This window comes from Ovis aries, chromosome 1, assembly GCF_016772045.2.
Source record: "Ovis aries strain OAR_USU_Benz2616 breed Rambouillet chromosome 1, ARS-UI_Ramb_v3.0, whole genome shotgun sequence".
In the NCBI taxonomy this organism is placed as follows: Eukaryota; Metazoa; Chordata; class Mammalia; order Artiodactyla; family Bovidae; genus Ovis; species Ovis aries.
In genome coordinates this window covers 187,761,505-187,783,338 of record NC_056054.1, presented here as the reverse complement: position 1 = coordinate 187,783,338, position 21,834 = coordinate 187,761,505, and the positions used below count along the sequence as shown (strand labels likewise).

The 21,834-nt window shown below is 39.4% G+C and overlaps 1 protein-coding gene across 2 annotated transcripts in view; it reads left to right on the top strand.

Annotated features, from left to right (window-relative positions):
• Positions 1-4,691: 4,691 nt before the first annotated feature.
• KPNA1 (karyopherin subunit alpha 1) overlaps positions 4,692-21,834 on the top strand; it is a 69,433-nt gene continuing 52,290 nt past the window's right edge. The window contains exon 1 of one of the 2 annotated variants that reach the window (XM_060418564.1): positions 4,692-4,758. The gene's annotated coding sequence lies outside the window, so the exon portion shown is untranslated. Of the gene's footprint in view, positions 4,759-5,083; positions 5,212-21,834 lie in introns of those variants that run through there. The other variant, XM_004002976.6, reaches the window with a different exon arrangement.

The window sequence follows — 21,834 nt, the reverse complement described above, 5'->3', positions numbered from 1 at the left end:
GAAATTGTTTTGGGGTGAAATGTCCTATAGATATCAATTAGGTCTAGCTGGTTCATTGTGTCATTTACAGTTTGTGTTTCCTTGTTAATTTTCTGTTTGGTTAATCTATCCATAGGTGTGAGTGGGGTATTAAAGTCTCCCACTATTATTGTATTATTGTTAATCTCCCCTTTCATACTTGTTAGCATTTGCCTTACATATTGTGGTGCTCCTATGTTGGGTGCATATATATTTATAATTGTTATGTCTTCTTCTTGGATTGATCCTTTGATCATTATGTAGTGTCCTTGTCTCTTTTCACAGCCTTTATTTCAAAGTATATTTTATCTGATATGAGTATTGCTACTCCTGCTTTATTTTGGTCTCCATTTATGTGAAATATCTTTTTCCAGCCCTTCACTTTCAGTCTGTATGTGTCCCTTGTTTTGAGGTGGGTCTCTTGTAGACAGCATATATAGGGGTCTTGTTTTTGTATCTATTCGGCCAGTCTTTGTCTTTTGGTTGGGGCATTCAATCCATTTACATTTAAGGTAATTATTGATAAGTATGGTCCCATTGCCATTTACTTTGTTGTTTTGGGTTCGTGTTTATACCCCCTTTCTGTGTTTCCTGTCTAGAGAAGATCCTTTAGCATTTGTTGAAGAACTGGTTTGGTGGTGCTGAATTCTCTCAGCTTTTGCTTGTCTGTAAAGCTTTTGATTTTCTCCTTCATATTTGAATGAGAGCCTCACTGGGTACAGTAATCTGGGCTGTAGGTTATTTTCTTTCATCACTTTAAGTATGTTCTGCCATTTCCTCCTGGCCTGAAGAGTTTCTACTGAAAGATCAGCTGTTATCCTTATGGGAATCCCCTTGTGTGTTATTTGTTGTTTTTCCCTTGCTGCTTTTAATATTTGTTCTTTGTGTTTGATCTTTGTTAATTTGATTAATATGTGTCTTGGGGTGTTTTGCCTTGAGTTGATCCTGTTTGGGACTGTCTGGGTTTCTTGGACTTGTGTCACTATTTCCTTCCCCATTTTAGGGAAGTTTTCAACTGTTATCTCCTCGAGTATTTTCTCATGGCATTTCTTTTTGTCTTCTTCTTCTGGGACTCCTATGATTCGAATATTGGGGCGTTTCACATTGTCCTAGAGGTCCCTGAGGTTGCCTTCATTTCTTTTAATTCTTTTTTCTTTTTTCCTCTCTGCTTCATTTATTTCTACCATTCTGAGATAGAATATCTTTTTAAATAGTTCCATTGTATTTATATTCTCCTTTACAAAATTCCTTCATTTCTGTAATATTTAGTTTAGTTCAGTCTCTCAGTCATGTCTGACTCTTTGTAACTCCATGAACTGCAGCACACCAGGCCTCCCTGTCCATCACCCAGCTCCTGGAGTACACCCAAACCCATGTCCATTGAGTCGGTGATGCCATCCAACTATCTCATCCTCTGTCGTCCCCTTCTCCTGCCCTCAATCTTTCCCAGCATCAGGGTCTTTTCCAATGAGTCAGTTCTTCGCATCAGGTGGCCAAAGTATTGGAGTTTCAGCTTCAACATCATTCCTTCCAATGAATACCCAGGACTGATCTCCTTTAGGATGGACTGGCTGGATCTCCTTGTAATCCAAGGGACTCTCAAGAGTCTTCTCCAACACCACAGTTCAAAAGCATCAATTCTTCGGCACTCAGCTTTCTTTATAGTCCAACTCTCACATCCATACACGACCACTGGAAAAACCATAGCCTTGACTAGATGGACCTTTGTTGGCAAAGTAATGTCTCTGCTTTTGAATATGCTGTCTAGGTTGGTCATAACTTTCCTTCCAAGGAGTAAGCATCTTTTAATTTCATGGCTGTAATCACCATCTGCAATGATTTTGGAGCTATAACGTAGCTTACAAAATTTGAATATGCCAGAGTTTCTAAAAAAAGTTAGAATAAGTTGCCAAACCAGACAGAAACAAAAATATTGTTATGAAAAATTGTATTCTTCTCACAAATTATTTTCTTAATTAGTCGTGTTCACAAAAGAGAATTTTACTCCACACTGCTTGTGGAGTAGAAGTAGGCATAACCACTTGTGAAGTAATTGGACAATATCTAGTATATTAGTTTTCCATTGCTGTGGAACAATTACCAGAAACGCAGTGTCTTAAAACACATTTATTATCCAACAGTTTCTGTGAGCTAGGGTTACAGGCACACTTGAACTGTTTCCTCTATTCAAGGTTTCACAAAGTTGCAATCAAGGTGTTCGGTTGTCTTCTCTGGAGGCTTGATTGGGAAAGAATCCACTTCTAAGCTCTCTAAGATTGTTGGCAGAATTCATTATCTTGTGGTTGTAGTGTTGAGGCTTCTGACTGGTTGCACCCAGGTTCTAGAAACCATCTACACTTCCCTGCCACCAGGCCCTCTCCATAGGCAGTTCTCAACATGAAAGCTTGCTGCTTCAAAGGCCAGTAGCAGTGGGTCTAGCTCCTGTCAGGTAAGATAGAGACATATAGTGCAATGTAATCATTTTTACCATATTCTATCGGCCAGAAGTAAGTCATAGGTCCTGCCCACATTCGAAGGGCAGGGCAAAAGCAAGGGGCAAAGACCATGGGGGCCATCTTAGAATTCTGCCTACCACATCTAGTAAAGTTTACGATGCAGTGTCTTAGGATCTAGCATTTTCTCTGTACCCATGAAGATACATACAAGAACATTCATAACAGCATTGTTTGTAATAGCAAAACCATTGTTCTATAAGGTAAACTTAAAAAAAATTTAAATACAAAAAGATTTAGTCAGAGAGACATTAGCTAACAAAACACTATGTATGGTACAAGAACATTTTTGTAAAAGTAACATATTTATAGGAATTCTGCTTCAGCAATGGACTACTATCATCTTGAACAAGTTTTCCCACCACTGATTACAGCTGGGCAAAATATAATAAACATTAAAGCACTGAGGAGCTTACCACAGCAGTGAGAACTTGTGGGTCCAAGATCTGGAAGAAAGGAAAGGGAACCGATCAGAAGTGAGCATGATGTTTGCCATTATCTTTCCACCTGAAGTTATTGCTAATTCTGAAAGCAGTGGCTGAAAACTTGTGTAGAGTTTTTGGCTGTCTCATGGGGTTGAAGAGCCTGAATCAAAAGGAAGAGTGAAGTGAAAGTCACGTTTGACTCTGTGACCCTGCAATTCTCCTGGCCGGAATACTGGAGTGGGTAGCCTTTCTGTTCTCCAGGGGATCTTCCCAACCCAGGGATTGAACTAAGGTCTCCCACATTGCATACACATTCTTTACCAGCAGAGCCACCAGGGAAGCCCAGGAATACTGGAGTGGGTAGCCTATCCCTTCTCCAGCAGATCTTCCTGCCCCAGGAATCAAACAGGGGTCTCCTGCATTGCAGGAGGATTCTTTACCAACTGAGCTATCAGAGAAGCCCTGAAAAGGAAGAGTGGCCCTAGTAAATACTTCAGATTGGTCAGGACCCACATGGGATACCCCAACTAGAAGAAAGGGTGAACTGGAAAGAAACTAGTTTTCACAGACCCTAAAGTCCAGCTCTGAATAATATTAATATTAGCTCCTGATTGGAATAAAGTGATCTGTCCTTAGCTCAGTGGTGGTGAGCTAAGTCATGTCTGACTCTTTTGCAACCCCGTGGCCAAGTCTCCCCCTTAGAACACATTCCCTTTCACCAGGGCCCTTGATCGAACTCAACACATCCTAGAAAACACACTTTAGTGGGAAACACTGATGTGGCAGAAAGACATCCAGGACAAATGAACACTGCATCGTATGGTCCTCTCTCCCGCTCTAATGTTACAGAGTTATCCCATTTCTTCCACCCTGCTTCTCCGTGTGTGTTTTAGGTTGATTTGATAAACCGTTATATGTGAGACTTTATATTCTGTGACCTCTGCTTGGCTGCCTTCAGTCTTTCTTTAGAAGCCACTGCTCAAAAAGAATCCCCCAAAGAGAATTCCGTCAAATTTAACAGTAAATTATTTGCCCCAAATTTTCGTTGGAGAACATTTGTTGAGAGTAAAGCCAGCGTTCATGTTTCGTTTAATTCCTTAATGAATTCTGATACTGCTCAGTGCATTACCAGGCAAAGCGGGACGGGACAGAACCAAATATGATATAGCCCGAAGTTTTCTCAAACGTGCTGCACGTGAACGCCTGAGCCATGAGGCGCTGACTTATAACTCTTGTAAAAATCCCTCAGCCTTCATTCATTCCATCAACGTGTTCTAGTTAACAACCGTGTCAGTGGCTAGCTATAGACAGGTGAGCGAAGATCGACCTGCCGCCCTGGAAGAACTTCGAAGACAAAACATAACTTTGCAATTCAGCCTAAGAACTACCGTTTCATTGTCACTCCAGCATGACTCTCCAACCCTTGTCATTAACTGCCCACCTTCTCAATCGGACCTTCTCCCGGACTCCAGACTCTCTCCACTGGTTCCCAGCTAACCGCCAGAGCCTCCAGAGAACAAGCTGAAAGACTACATCTCCCGGCAGCCTCTGCAGCAGAGTGGTGGAGAGGAACGCGCAAGTGCGCGGCCCGGCCCCCGCGCGCAGGCGCACTGCGAACGCCGGCTGAGCTAGGTCTCGCTGTGCTGGGTGCGCGGCGGCGGAGGCGACGAGCGAGGCCTGGTGAGCACCGCGCGGCGAGAGCCGACTCTTTCGAGGTTGTGTGTAGAAGACGGACGGCAGGCGAGCGAGCGAGGCAGAGGCTCACCCCAGAAGTGGCACCGGGATCGGTTGCCTTGAACCTGGTGAGTGCGGGGCTGTGGCGGCCCCCGACCCCTCCCCCTCCCGCCGGCCGATCCGGCAGTCCTCGGCGGGACCCAGGAGAGGCCCCGCGGCGAGGGCCGGCCGCCGCCTGTGCTCGAGCTCGGGTTCCTGGGCCTGGGCACTCGCGGCGCGTCCGTGCGTCACGGGCCCGGTTGTCCTAACGGCCGCGCGGCAGGCGGAGGGGACGGTGGGGGTGGGGAGCGCTGGTGTGTTCGCCATCGGGAACGCCGGTGGAGGCGAGGCGGGGCGGGGCGGGGCGGGGTGGCGCGGCAGCCGGGCTGTAAGCGGCGCCGGGGACTGCGGGGCGCAGAGGCTGCGGGGCGGCGAGGAGGCAGCGCGGAGCCGAGCAGGCAGCGCGGAGCCAGCGCCGCGGCCCCACGCAGACGGGCGTGGGGGCGGGGGTGGGCTGCGCAGAGTGTGCGTGACTGAGCCAGGTGAGAATAGGGGATGGGGGTGTGTGTAAAAACCCTAACTGAGGCAGTAGGGAACGGTCTGGTCTCGGAAATTGTCAAGTTTCAGCCAGAGCCGGAGGTTCGGGGGAAGGGGCAGGGGAGTGGAGACGGCCGACTGCAGTTTACAGATGTCATAACAACATGGGCCTGAAGCGGCTGACAGGGGTGTGGTAATTATAGGAATGACAGAACTTAGTCTGCACACAGCGTGTGTCAGTGGTGATGCGAGAGAAGCTCAAAATGGGAGGAGAGGACTGAAGGATGACTGGAGTCCGGGAAGCCGTCATGAAGGAATGTTTTCGGTTTGAATGGAAGTATTTAATGTTCGGCTTCTAAGCAAACGATGTCAAGATAATTGATTTTTAAGGTTTAAATTCTGAATAAACAGTTTGGAAGTAATTTTTCTAAGCATACTATTAAATAACATTTCTAACTTTTCAGTCCTCTTTTCCTTTAATAAACACTTCCTTAAAAACCTGTTTCTTAACAGTAGATGAGTAAGTGATGTTTCCCTTCATGTTACTTCAAGGCTCATTATTTTTTTTTTTTTATTTTTTTTTTTTTCAAGGCTCATTATTGACATTTTCCCCTTGTTCTTGCGTTTGTAATATTTTGAAAGTAATTCACAAGCTATTCCCCTTCCATTTTAAAGATTGAAGAGATGAAATTTTAACTTCAAAGGAAAGGAAGGATGAACTCTGTTGTACTTTTACTGAAATAGTTTATTCTTTGATGGCACTGTTGTGTTTAACACGGGGTTTTCAGTTGGAGAACTTGAGAGAAGTTAAAGGGGTAACGTTTAATGAACTTTTTTCCAGATACTGTGCTAAATACTTTCTGTAGAGTAAAAGGTTTAATGCTTACAGTAACTTTGAAGTGTGTTATTTTTTTCCTTTTCTACAGATTAAAGCTTTGAGGGTTAGAGAAGTTAAGTAACTTACCTAGGTGTTGCAGCTCTTGTTAGAACAGAATCACTGACATTTTAGGAATTATTTCTCCTCTCCTTTCATACTTCTTGGTTGTGTTTTCTTTTTTTGGTCCATTCATATGCTCAGAGACTGGGGATGTGGACATGATCAAGACATTGTTCCTGTCCTCATGGAATTTGTAGTGTTGCAGAGAAGACTAATAGATAAAGACTATAAATATTGACTGCGTAAAATTTTATCGGTCATTATAATTGAGCGGGAGCTGTACTAAAAAGCAAAGGAAGTTCAAATGGAATCAAACAACGCAAGCCTTGAGTGTTTACAGTCTGGTAGAGAAGCAAAACATGCATTTATGAAAACCTAGACTAAGCTAAATGATAGAAATTAACACATCACCAGTGTACTTGCATTATGTTACTTTAGATCCTTATAGAAATTCCTTCACAGAACTGTGAATTAATATTTTGTACTTTAACTTTTATCTAGGATTGGGACATGAGAAAGGGAACATGAAAAAACTCTTCCTTGCTACCCAAGACACTGTTTATAATTTATTTACTGATCCTTATAAAGTATAAACCTTAAAGACGGGTTCTTTTAAGCCCTCAGTGACAGGCCTTTTTGATTTTTTTCTTTGCTTTACAAAAAAATTTAAACAAATGACTCTTTTTATTAGATCATTTCTATTCGTAAGCCATCCTGTTTGTCTTTATACTTTGGCTATTAGGAGGCTCAGAGCTGTGATCAGCTTTGGTAATTTTCATAATTTTCCTTTGCTTTAACTGTGTTATAAACTATACCAGATAGTCTGGAATTGCTGCTCTCAGTTGTTTCCTGGACTACTTGTTCTCTGTTGCTCTCAATTTTATTTTTACCTTTTCCCTCTCATTTGAGAGTAGGGTTTATTTATTTTATCTGCAGTATGTTAGCATAATGTTTGTTGAATTAATGATAAAGTCTTGATGGTTTATGAATTTGTTTTTAAGTCTGTCATTGTTTATAGAAGTATGTGTGCTTTGTATAAAATCAGTTAAGACTTTTGGCCATGCAAGTAAAGGTGACTGACATAAAGATAATTCCCTGTTAGATAAAGATAATTCCCTGTTACTCTCTTTAAGGTTTCTGTATTTTGCAGGGTATTCTGAATTCAGCCATAATAATGGAAGAAAACATTGAAAATGGTAAACAATTCAATTAGCTGATTGGAGCTGATTTCACTCTATTCTTGCTGCAGTAAGCAGGAGGTGGCCCCAAGCCAGCTGGGAGCCAGATAGGACCTTCATTAGAAAATTTTTAAGTCTTTGCAGTGACAGAGCAGGAATGAAGACTGATGGAACATTCAGTTTTTTGTTTGTTTGTTTTTGAAGTTGATAATGCTCCTACACAACAGACCTTAGCGATAAAATGGTTCTGATCGAATGTATTAGACTAATTGGAACAGTGTTTGAAAGCAGGCAATAATCCAAAATGTGGATAATGAGGATAATCTCCTTCACATAATAAGAATAATGCTGCACTTCATATACAAAGATAAGTCTGCTTACTCATCATGATTGATTTTTCAGTGTGAGGAGGGATATGTGCTGAGTTGTCCATGAGTCTTTGTATTCTGTGACCAGCAAGGCAGCTTGGGGTCAAAATGGGGGTTTTTAGCTAGGGAGCAGAAAGACAAGCAAAAGTTGCTCTAACATCTGTTGATGGGTCAAGTACTACATCAGGTGTTTTCACCTGATTATCCTGCAAAACCACATTGAGAAGGTGGTTACATGTATAGGATGGTTAAGTAACTTGTCCTACTTTACAGAGTTAAGTGGTGGAGTTGGGATTTAATCACAGGGCTATTTGTACTATGTTCTCATCAATCGTTAAAGCTTGATTTTGTCTTGGTTTGCGGTTCAGTCTTCTGCTCCTCAAACTAGATATAGTTTGTTTAACACCAAGAAATAATATTGTGAAGATCTAATTTACTAAAAGCTGAAAGGCCATTGGAATTCCTTGCTTTACTGACAATAAAAAATACAATTTTTAAATTAGAATAGTATCTGTAAAACAACCGTTCCCTTTCCCACCCTTCACACTTGAGAGGCTACTTATTTATTTCTTTTAGCTGTTTCCTCTTTCATATTTATAAATAACTTGTTCCTATAGCTGTTTCTTGATACAGCAATTTTAGGCATTATCTATTGACTTTCCACGTTTACACATATCCTTTAAATATATTTATTTAGATGTTTATTAAGTCGGCGTTTAGTTATAACTATGTAAATAATTATAGCAGGACCATGCAGTATATTATGATAGCATTTATTCTTTTAACCAGTTTTTGTTTTTCCAGGAGTAATACCTGTTTTCCCTTTTCCATTTTGAGACAGCTGTCCTAGAACCTTCTATCCTTTTAAAGCAATCTGGACTGATTACTTTCTAGGCTTATTGCACAGCTGTCACCCTGAAACTTCTCTTTATGTCACCTTAAAATTTTCTGTGCCCTGCTCCGATATTGGATCTCCTATTTTCCATGTTTTTTTTTCACTTCCAGAGAAAGGGTACCTGGGAAGCAAAAACTTTGTTTTTAAGATCTTGCATGGCTGAAAAAAAATCTTTATTTTACCTGTGCATTTCATCAATCATTTGTCTTGAGTATAAAAATCCAAGTTTAAAAAGTTTGGAAGTCATAGTTCCGTTGTTTTCTGCATTCTAATGTTGCCATTGAAATCCATAGCCATTCTTATTCCTCATTTATATGTGACCTTCCCTGCCTTTTTCCCAATCTCCAGAAGCTTTTAGAGTTTTTGTTTTAAACCCCTGAAATTCCATAATGTGTCTAGATTTTTTTTTTTCTTTTTTAAGGGCACTCAGTGGGTCCCTACAAGCTGGGGATTTGTGTCCTTTAGTTTTGGCAAATTTATTATTATTAGGGCTTTAGGCTTCCCTGGTGGCTCAGAGGTTAAAGCGTCTGCCTCCAATGTGGGAAACCTGGGTTCAATCCCTGGGTGGGGAAGATCCCCTGGAGAAGAAAGTGGCAACCAACTCCAGTATTCTTGCCTGGAGAATCCCATGGACAGAGGAGCTTGGTAGGCTACAGTCCACGGGGTCACAAAGAGTCAGACATGACTGAGTGACTTCACTTTCACTTTAGGTTAAAAAAAGTTACACTTAACTATGCTTCCCATTTTTGGACACTATCATCAGACTATACAATCCTCTTTCATTTCTGAACCCTACTTCCATTACTTTTTCTAGTAGGTACCCACTGCATTATGGCTGATACATTCCTTGATTATATATGAATCATGAAATATGTAGTGTGTTGTGTGTATGTATATTTAGTTTTTGTATTGTGTTATATACCTTGTTTGGCTTCTTACTATTTTTACTCAGCATTGTTTTGGAGACCTTTCTGTTTTGTGTGTACATATAATTGTGTATAATGTAGAATTCCATAATATGCACATACCACATTTTACTTCTTATTCCCTAATCACTGACACCTGAGTTGCCTTCCTGGCATCACAAGTACACTGTGGTAAATATACTCTTATTTGTACATCCTTATGGACCTGTGTGAGAAGTTCTCTGGGATACATGGCCAGGAGTGGGATTCTTGGGTTATAGAATAGGAGGACTAGCTTATGTGCCTTCTAGCAGTGAGGAGGCTTCTTGTCTGCCCACATCTTTGCCAGTATTTGATTTTATCCAACTTCTTTATTTTTGCAAATCAGGTATAAAATGATGTCTTGTTTTAATTTACATTCTCTGATAATTAATGAATTTGAGCATCTCGTATCCATTCAGGTTTTCCCTTTTGTTGCTTGTGTGTTTTGTCCTTTGTCTGTCTTTCTTTTGGGTTTTCTTTTTTGGGGGGGAGGGTTTCTTTTATTTTTTTTGGCTGCACCCTTCTATGCAGCTTGCGGAATCTTAGTTCTCCAAACAAGGATTAAACCCAGGCCAGGGAATTGAAAGCCTAGAATCCTAACCATTAGGCCACCAGGGAACTCCCCTTCCTGTCTTTCTTTTTGGTTTGCAGGAGTTTTTTGTGGAGATTTATTGATTATAGGATTGAAAAATACCTTCTCTTGTCCTGCCATCTTTCTGTTGGTTTTGTCCGTGGTATCTTTTATTGAATGAATATTCTAAATTTGATTCATTGTTTCTTTGATAATCTCTTGCTTATTTGATTTTTTTGTCTCTCTTGGGATTTGTTTAATTTGGGTATTAGAATTTTTTGGTCATTTAAAATTTTTTTCTTTTCCTTCCTCTTTTCCATCACTTAGTCTTTTTGTTCTGTTTCTTGAGAGATTTTTAAAAAATGTTATCTTCCAACCCTTCTATTGAATTTTAAATTCCTGTTCATATTTTAATTTCTTAGAGCTCATTGTTATGATATCTTTCTATTTTTTGGTAGACACTATGGGGCTTTCAAGGTGGCTGAGTGGTAGAGAATTCACCTGCCAGTGCAGGAGATACAGGTTCAATTTCTGGGTTGGGGAGATTCCCTGGAGTAGGAAATGGCAACCCACTCCAGTATTCGTGCCTGGAAAATTTCATGGACACAGGTGTCTGACTAGCTGCAGCCCATGGGAGCGCAAAGAATTGAGCATGACTAGTGACTGAGCACAGCACCTCATTCTACCTTTAGAAATGCCTGGGGGGCCTCCTGTCTCTGAAACCTCCTGCTTGTGAGCTGTATGAATCAGCTTCTTACAGGTGCTTCAGTTCAGTTCAGTAGCTCAGTCGTGTCCAACTCTTTGTGACCCCATGGACTGCAGCACACCAGGCTTCCCTGTCCATCACCCAACTCCCAGAGCTTGCTCAAACTCTTCCATTGAGTCGGTGATGCCATCCAACCAACTCATCCTCTGTTGTCTCCTTCTCCTCCTGCCTTCAATCTTTCCCAGCATCAGGGTCTTCTCAAAAGAGTCAGTTCTTCACATCAGGTGGCCAAAGTTTCAGAGTTTCAGTTCAATATCAGTCCTTCCAGTGAATATTCAGGACTGATTTCCTTTAGGATGGACTGGTTGGATCTCCTTGCAGTCCAAGGGACTCTCGCGTCTTCTTCAACACCGCAGTTCAAAAGTGTCAATTCATCTGCGTTCAGCTTTCTTTATGGTCCAACTCTCACATCCATATGTGACTACTAGAAAAACCATAGCTTTGACTAGACAGACCTTTGTTGGCAAAGTAATGTCTCTGCTTTTTAGTATGCTGTCTAAGTTGGTCATAGCTTTTCTTCCAAGGAGCAAGCGTCTTTTAGTTTCATGGCTGCAGTCATCATCTGCGGTGATTTTGGAGTCCAAGAAAATCTGTCACTATTTCCATTGTTTCCCCATCTATTTGCCATGAAGTGATGGGACTGGATGCCATGATGTTAGTTTTTTGAATGTTGAGTGTTAAGCCAGGTTTTTCACTCTCCTCTTTCACCTTCATCAAGAGGCTCTTTAGTTTCTCTTTGCTTTCTGCTATTAGGGTAGTGTCATCTTCATATCTGAGGTTATTGATACTTCTCCTGGCAGTCTTTTTGATTCCAGGTTGTGCTTCATCCAGCATGGCATTTCGCATGGTGTACTCTGCATATAAGTTAAATAAGCAGAGTGACAGTATACAGGCTTGACATACTCCTTTCCCAATCTGGAACCAGTCCATTGTTCCATGTCTGATTCTAACTGTTGCTTCTTGACCTGCATACAGATTTCTCAGGCGGCAGGTAAGGTGGTCTGGTATTCCCATATCCAAGAACTTTTTTACAGTTTTCTCAGTAAAAGGCTTTAGCGTAGTCAATAAAGCAGAAGTGGATGTTTTTCTGGAACTCTCTTGCTTTTTCTGTGATCCAGTGGACGTTGGCAATTTGATCTCTGGTTCCACTGCCTTTTCTGAATCCACCTTGAACATCTGGAAGTTCTTGGTTCATGTGCTGTTGAAGCCTGTCTTGGACTGCAAAAGATCAGTTTTTATCCCCAAGAAAGGCAATGCCAAAGAACGTTCCAACTACTGCACAGTTGCACTCATCTCACACGCTAGCAAATACAGGTGCTTAGGCTTCAGAATTTGCCACTTAACTAGTAAAATATCATTAGATCATCTGTTTTAAGGATTCTAAAAAAGTTTTTGACATCTCATCTGTGACCTTTGATACTCTCTTTTTGTGTTCTATCTTTGTAGTTCATCGTTTTTTAAAAAAAAGTTATAATTTTGGTATGGATTAGTCTACCAAATCCATCATTGTATTTCTTAAACTGTTTATCTTCTGGTCTGTTCAGTCTCTCCATGGTATTTGAGTGTTGTATAATCAGTACTTTAGTGTTGAATAAAATTAAATTTCTGAGCATTAAGATGTTAATATGATTTGGGAGAAAAGCACATACATCCTAAAATGATAAATCTTAATTTAAATTTATGAGAACGCTTATAAGTGTATAAGTGAAGTTGCTCAGTCATGTCCGACTCTTTGCGACCCCATGGACTGTAGCCTACCAGGCTCCTCTGTCCATGGGATTTTCCAGGCAATAGTACTGGAGTGGATTGCCATTTCCTTCTCCATTTAAGTGTATACATAATAGATATATTAAATTCAGTAATGAATATGAATTGGATAAACACAAGTCCCCCCACTCCCATGAAGAAGTCCTTTATGCCTTTTTGGGGGAAAGGTTTCTGTTAAAAAAAATCTAACTTATAAGGGAGGAGAAAGTTTTCACTGTTGATAAAGACCTGAAGTATTCAATCAGAGGGCTTCCCTAGTGTCTCAGATGGTAAAGAATTCGATGAAATAACATGTTGAGTTGATAAAATTCTAAAAGTAAAAGTAAAGAAGTTTACTTTTTAAAAAAGTAAAGAAATTTAATGTTTTAGTTAGGCCGGGAAGCCTCATTGTAGTAAATTATATGCTTCCACCTTTACTTTTTGAAATTTTTCTTATTGTATAGTTAGTATATTATCTACTATAGGAAAATTGGAAGATAAAAGAGAATATTAATTTACATTTCAGGTTTTTATAAGTTATGAAATATTTTTAAAAATACAGAGGATGGTATAGATTGGGGTTTTGTTCCCACCATCCAGATTTTTCACGTGTTAATGTTCTGTTTTTCTTATTTCCCATTGTATTATGTGTCATAGCCAAGCCCTCATTTTGGAATTTTTAGGTTTACAAGTTTTCAAGTATCAGTCATTCTGCTGTCATCATTCTTATATATAATATTGATTTTATTTTCTTTGGGTACATTCCAAAAGTGGAATTACTGAGTCTTGGGGTGTAAATTCCCAAAATCTTTGGTAAATATCTTCCTTTAAATGTTTGAATATTGAGAATGTCTTCGTAGAGCCTTGCGCAATGGAAATCCATAGATACTGGAAGGTCGAAGGTTATAATAAATGTCTCAGTTAAAGAAGGTCTGAAGCTGAGACATGAAAGAAAGGATGGATTTCTGTTAGATTAATAGAGTTGAAGCTGTAAGATGTAATCAAAGATGAACACCTTAGAATCATATTTGTAGCATTGACTTCTCCCAGATGAGGCTTATTGCAGGGTTTTTCAAAACTTGCCCGCATTGAGCACAAGAATGTTGTCACTAAAATAAGATACTCTACTGATTTTACAGGGAAGATATGGGTAGGATATTTTAAATTCCATTTTTCTTTCCTAATTTTTATTAAAATATTTTTAAGGGACCTGTTACTACTTGACTCCAGAAGTGAAAATCACTCAGTTGTGTCCGACTCTTTGCGACTCCATGGACTATACAGTCCATGAAATTCTCCAGGCCAGAATACTGGAGTGAGTAGCCTTTCCTTTCTCCAGGGGGTCTTCCCAACCCAGGGATTGAACCCAGGTCTCCAGCATTGCAGGCGGATTCTTTACCAGCTGAGCCACAAGGGAAACCCACTTGACTAGAGGTTGACAACAAATGAATAATAAATATTTACAAATGGGAGAGCATATACTCTGGAATGCAAACTCGCACCTCTCCATTCTCTAATGAAAAAATAGATTCCAAAAATATTCACCAATGAACTGAAAATTTTCTATACTTAAGATTCATTTATGGTTAAATTTATAAATCTGTAACTTGCTTATTTTGCAGTCATACTTTCTTATAGTTTTGGTTTTTTAATGTCATGTTTAATGTACATGTCATGTTTTCTTATAAAATTATGCTTTATTTATACAATGGATTAAATATACTAACATTTTATAGTGTTGCACAAAGAATACTGTGAATGTTAAATATTTACAGTGGTTAGCATGTATTTGGGATTTATTGACTGCTTGGATTGACTCAGCGTACTGAATATAGTGTATACCAATATAATAAAAATGTCTCTGCACTCATTGTATTTTGGGTATAGATTGGTGATGAAGAGTGGAAAGAGTATTGAATTAATCAAGGCCAAAGGAACTTGTAGGGCAGAGAAGTTCAGATTTGATCTAAGAAGTGCTAAAAACTCATTCTAGGTCCTTTAGTTCAATTGACTTCAGTCGCTCAGTTGTGTCCGACTCTTTGCGACCCCATGAATCACAGCACGCCAGGCCTCACTGTCCATCACCAACTCCCAGAGTTCACTCAGACTCATGTCCATCGAGTCGGTGATGCCATCCAGCCATCTCATCCTCTGTCGTCCCCTTCTCCTCCTGCTCCCAATCCCTCCAAGCATCAGGGTCTTTTCCAATGAGTCAGCTCTTCCCAGGAGGTGGCCAAAGTACTGGAGTTTCAGCTTTAGCATCATTCTTTCCAAAGAACACCCAGGGCTGATCTCCTTCAGAATGGACTGGTTGGATCTCCTTGCGGTCCAAGGGACTCTTAAGAGTCTTCAACACTACAGTTCAAAAGCATCAATTCTTTGGCGCTCAGCTTTCTTCACAGTCCAACTCTCACATCCATACATGACCACTGGTTCTTAGACATTGAAATTATGCAGTGACAAAGTGTTAAGATTAATTTGAGAGCTGTGTGAAGGATGAATTAAAAACCAAAGAGTCTGAGGTTAAGGAAGGGTGGTTAGAGCTGTTGCAGTTATCTAGCTGTAAAGAATTGGACATGACTTAGCAACTGAACAACTACAAGTTATCTGTCTGTATGATAGGCACCTAGATCAGACGGGTGACCGTGAGAATAGATAGGAATAGATAAAATCAAACACTTTGGATGGAATAATAGGCAAATTTTGATTATTTTAACTAAATAGACATAAGGGGAAATTGGGAGATTTCATTTTGGAAGAGTACATTTCTGTTTTACCACGAGTTTTGCATCTTGGTTTTAACTTTATTGCTTTTGGGGCTTTATTTTCCTAGAAAACGAGAAAAATCGGGCATAATGTCTTTAATTTTAAAGGTTTCTGGTTCCTGAGAGAGTGCAAAGTTATTGACAGTAACTTAAGTTTTTAAATTAATCACTTAGGTGATAATATCCTAAAGATGTTTGCTTAGTATAAAGATAATTTTCTCATTCTATTACATGTCCATTTGATTATAAATCTCTGTAGAAATGATTTCATTTCTTTGTTACCTGAGCTCTCTTCAATCCAACTGCAGCCTACATTTCAGTTGTGTTTTGCATTGAAATGAAAAGAGTGTTAGTCCCTAAGTTGTGTCTGATTCTTTGAGAACCCATGGACTGTAGCTCTCCAGGTTCCTCTGTCCCTGGGATTTTCCAGGACAGAGGGTTGCCCTTCCCTTCTCCAGGAGATCTTCCTGACCCAGGGATTGAACCCTGATCTCCTACATTGCAGGCAAATTCTTTACCCCCTGAGCCACAAGGGAAACAAAATTATTTTGTATCCGTTTCCAGTAAAACTTTTGCTTCCACTGTGGAGATTTTCAGTTGCATGTAGATGCGTGTCAGAATACACTTGGTAATGTTTGAAAGAAGAAACAACACTGGAGACCTGGTATGTGTCAGACCTATTACTTCAAATTTTTGAAAGGACAGTTGTGTCTATTTTTCAAAAAACCTCCCACGCAGCAAATATAATCTCCTCATTCCCATGCACAGAGAGAACTCAGTCTCATTTATTTCATTTGCGAAGAAATCCTTGATTTTTTTAAAAATGTTGACTATTAGAGCAATTTTAGGTTCCCAGCAGAATTGAAACGACTGAGTTCCCATCTACGGCCTACCTCATATACACACAGTGTCCCTCACCACTTAGATTTTCACCAGAGTGGTACATTGGTTATAATCCAGTGAACATTGATGCATCATTATCACCCAAAGCCAGTAGGCTACATTTAGGTTCATTCTTGGAGTTGTACACTCTGTGGGTTTTGACAAAAGTAAAATGACATATATCAGCTGTTACAGTATCCAACAGAATAGGTTCACTGCCTCCAAAATCGTCTTGCACTTTGCTGTTCATCCCTTAAACCCCTGGCAACTGCTGATCTTTTAAATAGTTTTTGCCTCTTCAGAATGTCATAAAACTGGAATCATGTGGTGAATACAATACCACCCAAAGAGGGAGGAGGGTATTTTATTAAATAATCAATCTCATGTATGGATACTGAGTTAAACATTTTTAAGAAAACTAATAATTATAAAGAATAATACACTGTGACCAAATATGTTTATTCCAGGAGTCAACAATCATTGTTAAGAAATGTATTAATATCTCACATATTTTATGTGTCAGAGGAGATAAACAATAACCATTTTAATAACTGCCAAAAAGACATTTGATCTAATTCAACATACATTTGGTTTTTAACTTTAGTGACATAGATACGGATGGGTGGTACTTACATGTGATTTTTTAAACTATCTCTGCTATGACACACCTGGAGCTATCTAAATTGCTGGTAGAGATGCATGATATTATGGCCCCTGTAGAAAGCAGTTTGACAATTTCTTGTAAAGTTAAACATACACCTACCATGGTGGTGGTTTAGTTGCTAAGTCGTGTCTGACTATTGCAACCCCATGGAGTGTAGCCTGCCAGGCTCCTGTCCATGGGATTTTCCAGGCAAGAATACTGGTGTGGGTTGCCATTTCCTTCTCCAGTGGATTTGTATGACCCAGCAGTCTCACTCTTCGTTTATCTAAACAGAAGCTATATATGAATGTTTATAGTAGTTTACTCATCATGACCCCAAACTGCAATCTAGATGTCCATCACTGGTGAATAGATAAGCATATTGTGAAATACAATGGAATATAATTCAGCAATAAAATAAATCGGTTACTAATAGAGACAACAATATGAAGGTAGCTCAAATTAGTTAATACTGAGTGAAAGAAGCCACATGCAAAATGCTACGTTTTGTATGGCTCCATTTATTTGACATTCTGGAAAATGAAGATTATAGGGACAGTTTGCTTGGGATTGGGGCAAGTGGATTTATTACTGAGGGACCTGACTGAAGTTTTTGTAGGTGCGAAAAATGCTCTCATCTTCATAGTCATGATGTTTACTTAAATGGCAAGTTTTACTGTATGTAAATTTTGTTGCTGTTGTTCAGCTGCTCAGTTGTGGCTGACTCTGTGACTCCATGGACTGCAGCATGCCAAGCTTCCCTGTCCTTCACTACCTCCAGGAGTTTGCTCAAACTCAGCGTCCATTGAAACTCAAAGAGTCTTCTCCAATACCACAGTTTGAAAACATCAGTTCTTCTATGCTCAGCCTTTATAGTCCAACTCTCATATCCATACATGACTACTGGAAAAACCATAGCTTTGACTATATGGACCTTTGTGGGCAAAGTAATGTCTCTGTTTTAATATACTGTCTAGGTTTGTCATAGCTTTCCTTCCAAGGAGAAAGTGTGTTTTAATTTCATGGCTGCAGTCACCATCTGCAGTGATTTTGGAGCCCAAGAAAATAAACTCTTTCACTGTTTCCATTGTTTTCCCCATCTATGTGCCATGAAGTGAGGGGACCAGATGCCATGATCTTAGTTTTTTGAATGTCAAGTTTTAAGCCAGCTTTTTCACTCTCCTCTTTCACCTTCATCAAGAGGCTCTTTAGTCCTCTTCGCTTCCTACCATTAGGGTGGTGTCATCTGCATATCTGAGGTTACTGATGTTGCTCCAGGCAATCTTGATTTCAGCTTGTGTTTGATCCAGCCCAGCATTTTGCATGATGTTCCCTGCATATAAGTTAAATAAATAAAAAATACATCCTTGATGTAGTCCTTTCCCAGTCCTTCGTTCCATGTCCTGTTCTAACTGCTGCTTCTTGACCTGCATACAGGTTTCTCAGGAGGCAGGTAAGGTGGTTTGGTATTCCTATCTCTTTAAGAATTTTCCACAGTTTGAATGTAAATTATACCCCAATAAACATAAGCTTTAAAAAAAACCCAAAAAACGTGTCAAGAATGTCAGCTGAAAGTATCAGAAACAGAATTCAGTAGCTGATTTAATTCAGTGGCTGGCTTTAAAAAATTACCATATAATAGTAATTTTCCTATAAACAATGACCAGTTATAATATAATGGAAGGACACATTACATTTATCATTGTAACAGAAGAGATAAGTGGAAATACATAATTTCTGACCAAACAGATATACTGTTGTAAATATGTTTCCTTAATCTATGAATTGAATGCTGTCTGAACATCAAAGGATTGTTTTCCTTCTCTTAAGACAGAGAAGATTATCTGAACTGAAGATTCTCAATATTTTGGTGTCAGATTTACACGGACTAAGGATCCTGAAAAACTTTCATATTATTGTGTATCTGTTAATATTTATTGTTTTGGAAATAAAGATTACATTTTAAAACATAAGATATACAACAAACATTCCTTTAGGCACAAGACTGCTGATATCATCTCATTAGCATACCTCTGAAAAACTTATGAGTGAAAATGAAAAAAGCATATAACTGAGAGTATTATGGAAATAGTGTTCATGAGAAACATTTTTTGTTCACATGTCATACTGTCAGATATGGAAAATTTTGAATGAGCCTTTGGTTAGTGATGATGGTGGTGGGGAACTGTTGCACTCACTCACTGGTACATTGGTGCAGTAGTTTAGAGGGAACTTTGACAGTATTAAAATTTTAAATGAACGTATTTTTGACCTTGAGATTCCATTGTTTTATTTCATTTATGGATATAATTACAAATACATGAGAGAGAATATTGGTTACAGCATTGTTTGTAATAGAAAATTGAAGTGAAGTGAAAGTTGCTCACAGTTGTGTCCTACTTTTTGCAACCTTATGGACTATACAGTCTATGGAATTCTCTAGGCCGGAATATTGGAGTGGGTAGCTGTTCCCTTCTCCAGGGGATCTTCCCAACCCAGAGATTGAACCCAGATCTCCCATATTGCAGGTGGATTCTTTTCCAGCTGTGCCACAAGGGAAGCCCAAGAATACTGGAGTGGGTAGCCTATCCCTTCTCCAGTAGATCTTCCTGACCCAGAAATCTAACTGGAGTCTCCTACATTGCAGGAGGATTCTTTACCAACTGAGCTATCAGGGAAGCCCCAATAGAAATCCAGGAATAGGAATCTAACTGTTATTCCTATTTCTAGGAATAGGAATCCAACATAGGAATCCAACTGTTCTCTGTGTCCTTTCTCAGCACCATTAGTTGTGATTCCTTCAGAATTATTTGCAGATTCTCATCTGTATTGCACCAGTCTTTCAGTCTGTCTAACAAAATACCACTGGGTATATGTATTAGTCTGCTTGGGCTGCCATTAAAAAGAAAGTTGAAGTCAGGCTTAATTGTCAGTGATGTGTCTGGTCTAGTTATTATGCTATAAAAATTACTATGTTGTTAAAAATGATAAAGCTCTCTAGGAAAGTTGAAAGTTGACGCAGAGTGCAAAACTGGGTATAGAATTGCTCTGTCAATATACAGTAATAACTGAAAGGATATGTATGTGTTTGTATAACCATTTCTTGAAAAGATATATGGAAAACTTGATAGTGGCTACCTTTAGAAACAGTGAGGGAGATACACTTTCATTTTCTTTTTATACCCTTCCATACAGGGAGGCCTGGCGTGCTGCGATTCATGGGGTCGCAAAGAGTCGGACACGACTGAGCAACTGAACTGAACTGATAGTGTCTGTCTGTCTTCTTTTTTAATGTTTTGAAATTCAAAGACACAGGTGCACTGTATGAATGGTAGAAATTATTAGAATGTTGGAGTCATTTGTGAGTTCTTTGATACCAAAATTTAACCAAAGAAGTAATTAAAAAAACCAAGAGGCCTTTGCATTTCTCATGTGTACTTACTTCTTTTAAAGAAGAGTTGCTCTAATCAAACATGACTTACTACTGTTCTTGTCAGTTCTTTCTTTTTCTTTTTTTAGAGGGAACACATAAACTGTATATATAAAAATGTAATGTACAGTGAGGTGAATTCAAGCACATGACAGGTGATCAAATGAACCTGCAAAAATGGGTTGACTTCGTTTCATTTCTCTACGAGATCCTGTCTCCCTCTTTCTTCAGTCTCCAGTATATACTGCTCTACTTGACTGTGTTCTATCATGCTAAGTCGCTTCAGTCGTGTCCGACTCTACGACCCCACAGACGGCAGCCCACCAGGCTCCCCCGTCACTGGGATTCTCGAGGCAAGAACACTGGAGTGGACTGCCATTTCCTTCTCCATTGTCAGTTCTTTCTAAGGTTGTTCTTTCTAAGGTCTCCGCCTTTGTGGGTCTTTCTCTTTTAGCCCCTATAGTCCTATCTATGCCTCACAACCTTGCTGAAACACCATCTTCTCTATGAAGCCACCCCTGATCAGTTTAGTCAGATGAGATCTTTTTTTGAACATTTAGAGCTATTTATAGCCACTTCTTCATTACACAAATATCAGGTGTGATCTATATATGGGCCAAACAGTGGAAGTATGCTTTCATATGTTACTTCTCTTCACCTTATGAAGTATGATCTCCATAGTGCTAATAAGGAAACCCAGATTCACAGAATTTTAGTATCTTCCCTACGTCTTGGTGCTTAGAAGTAAATTTGTAAATAGGGCTTCAGTGCCAGACCTCTTCTCTGGACTTGCTTCTTATGTCACTTTAATAAAAAGCAAATGAATAATTAAGTTTTGTGTGACCATTTCTTTCCTCTTTAGAATTTTTCTAGCTTAAAATTTTTTTGAAATATTTAAATCTTATAGACGAAATCTACAAAGCCTACCTGTTTACCTTTCATCCGCCTTCCCCAGTTGTTCAGTTTACCTTCTGCTCCATTTATGTTATCATTTTTTCTCTCTCTGTATGTGTATGCTGTGTTCCCACTTTGCCTTTCCTTAATTGCTTGCCCTTCCAGCTCCGTGTTGAATCTAGGCTTCTAGTTATTTAAATCTAATCGATTTTGGTTGTAAACTTTATCTGGATCTTGCCCTGTTTCTATACTACTGTATCTTTAACCTGAAACTTCTGATTCTTCAATTTGGATATCATTGCAGCACTGTTGATATTATGCTGTCCTGTGATATTTCAGAACCAAAATGCTACTTGCCTTAGGAATCCAACTGTTCTCTGTGTGCTTTCTCAGCATCACAAGTTATGATTCCTTCAGAATTATTTGCAAATTCTCATCTGCATTGCACCAGTCTTTCAGTCTATCTAACAAACTACCAGTGGGTATATGTATTAGTCTGCCTGGGCTGCCATTAAAAAAGTACCACAGATTGGGTGATTTATTAAACAACAGAAATTCATTTTCTCACAGTTCTGGAGGCTACATGTTTAAGATCAAGGTTCCAGC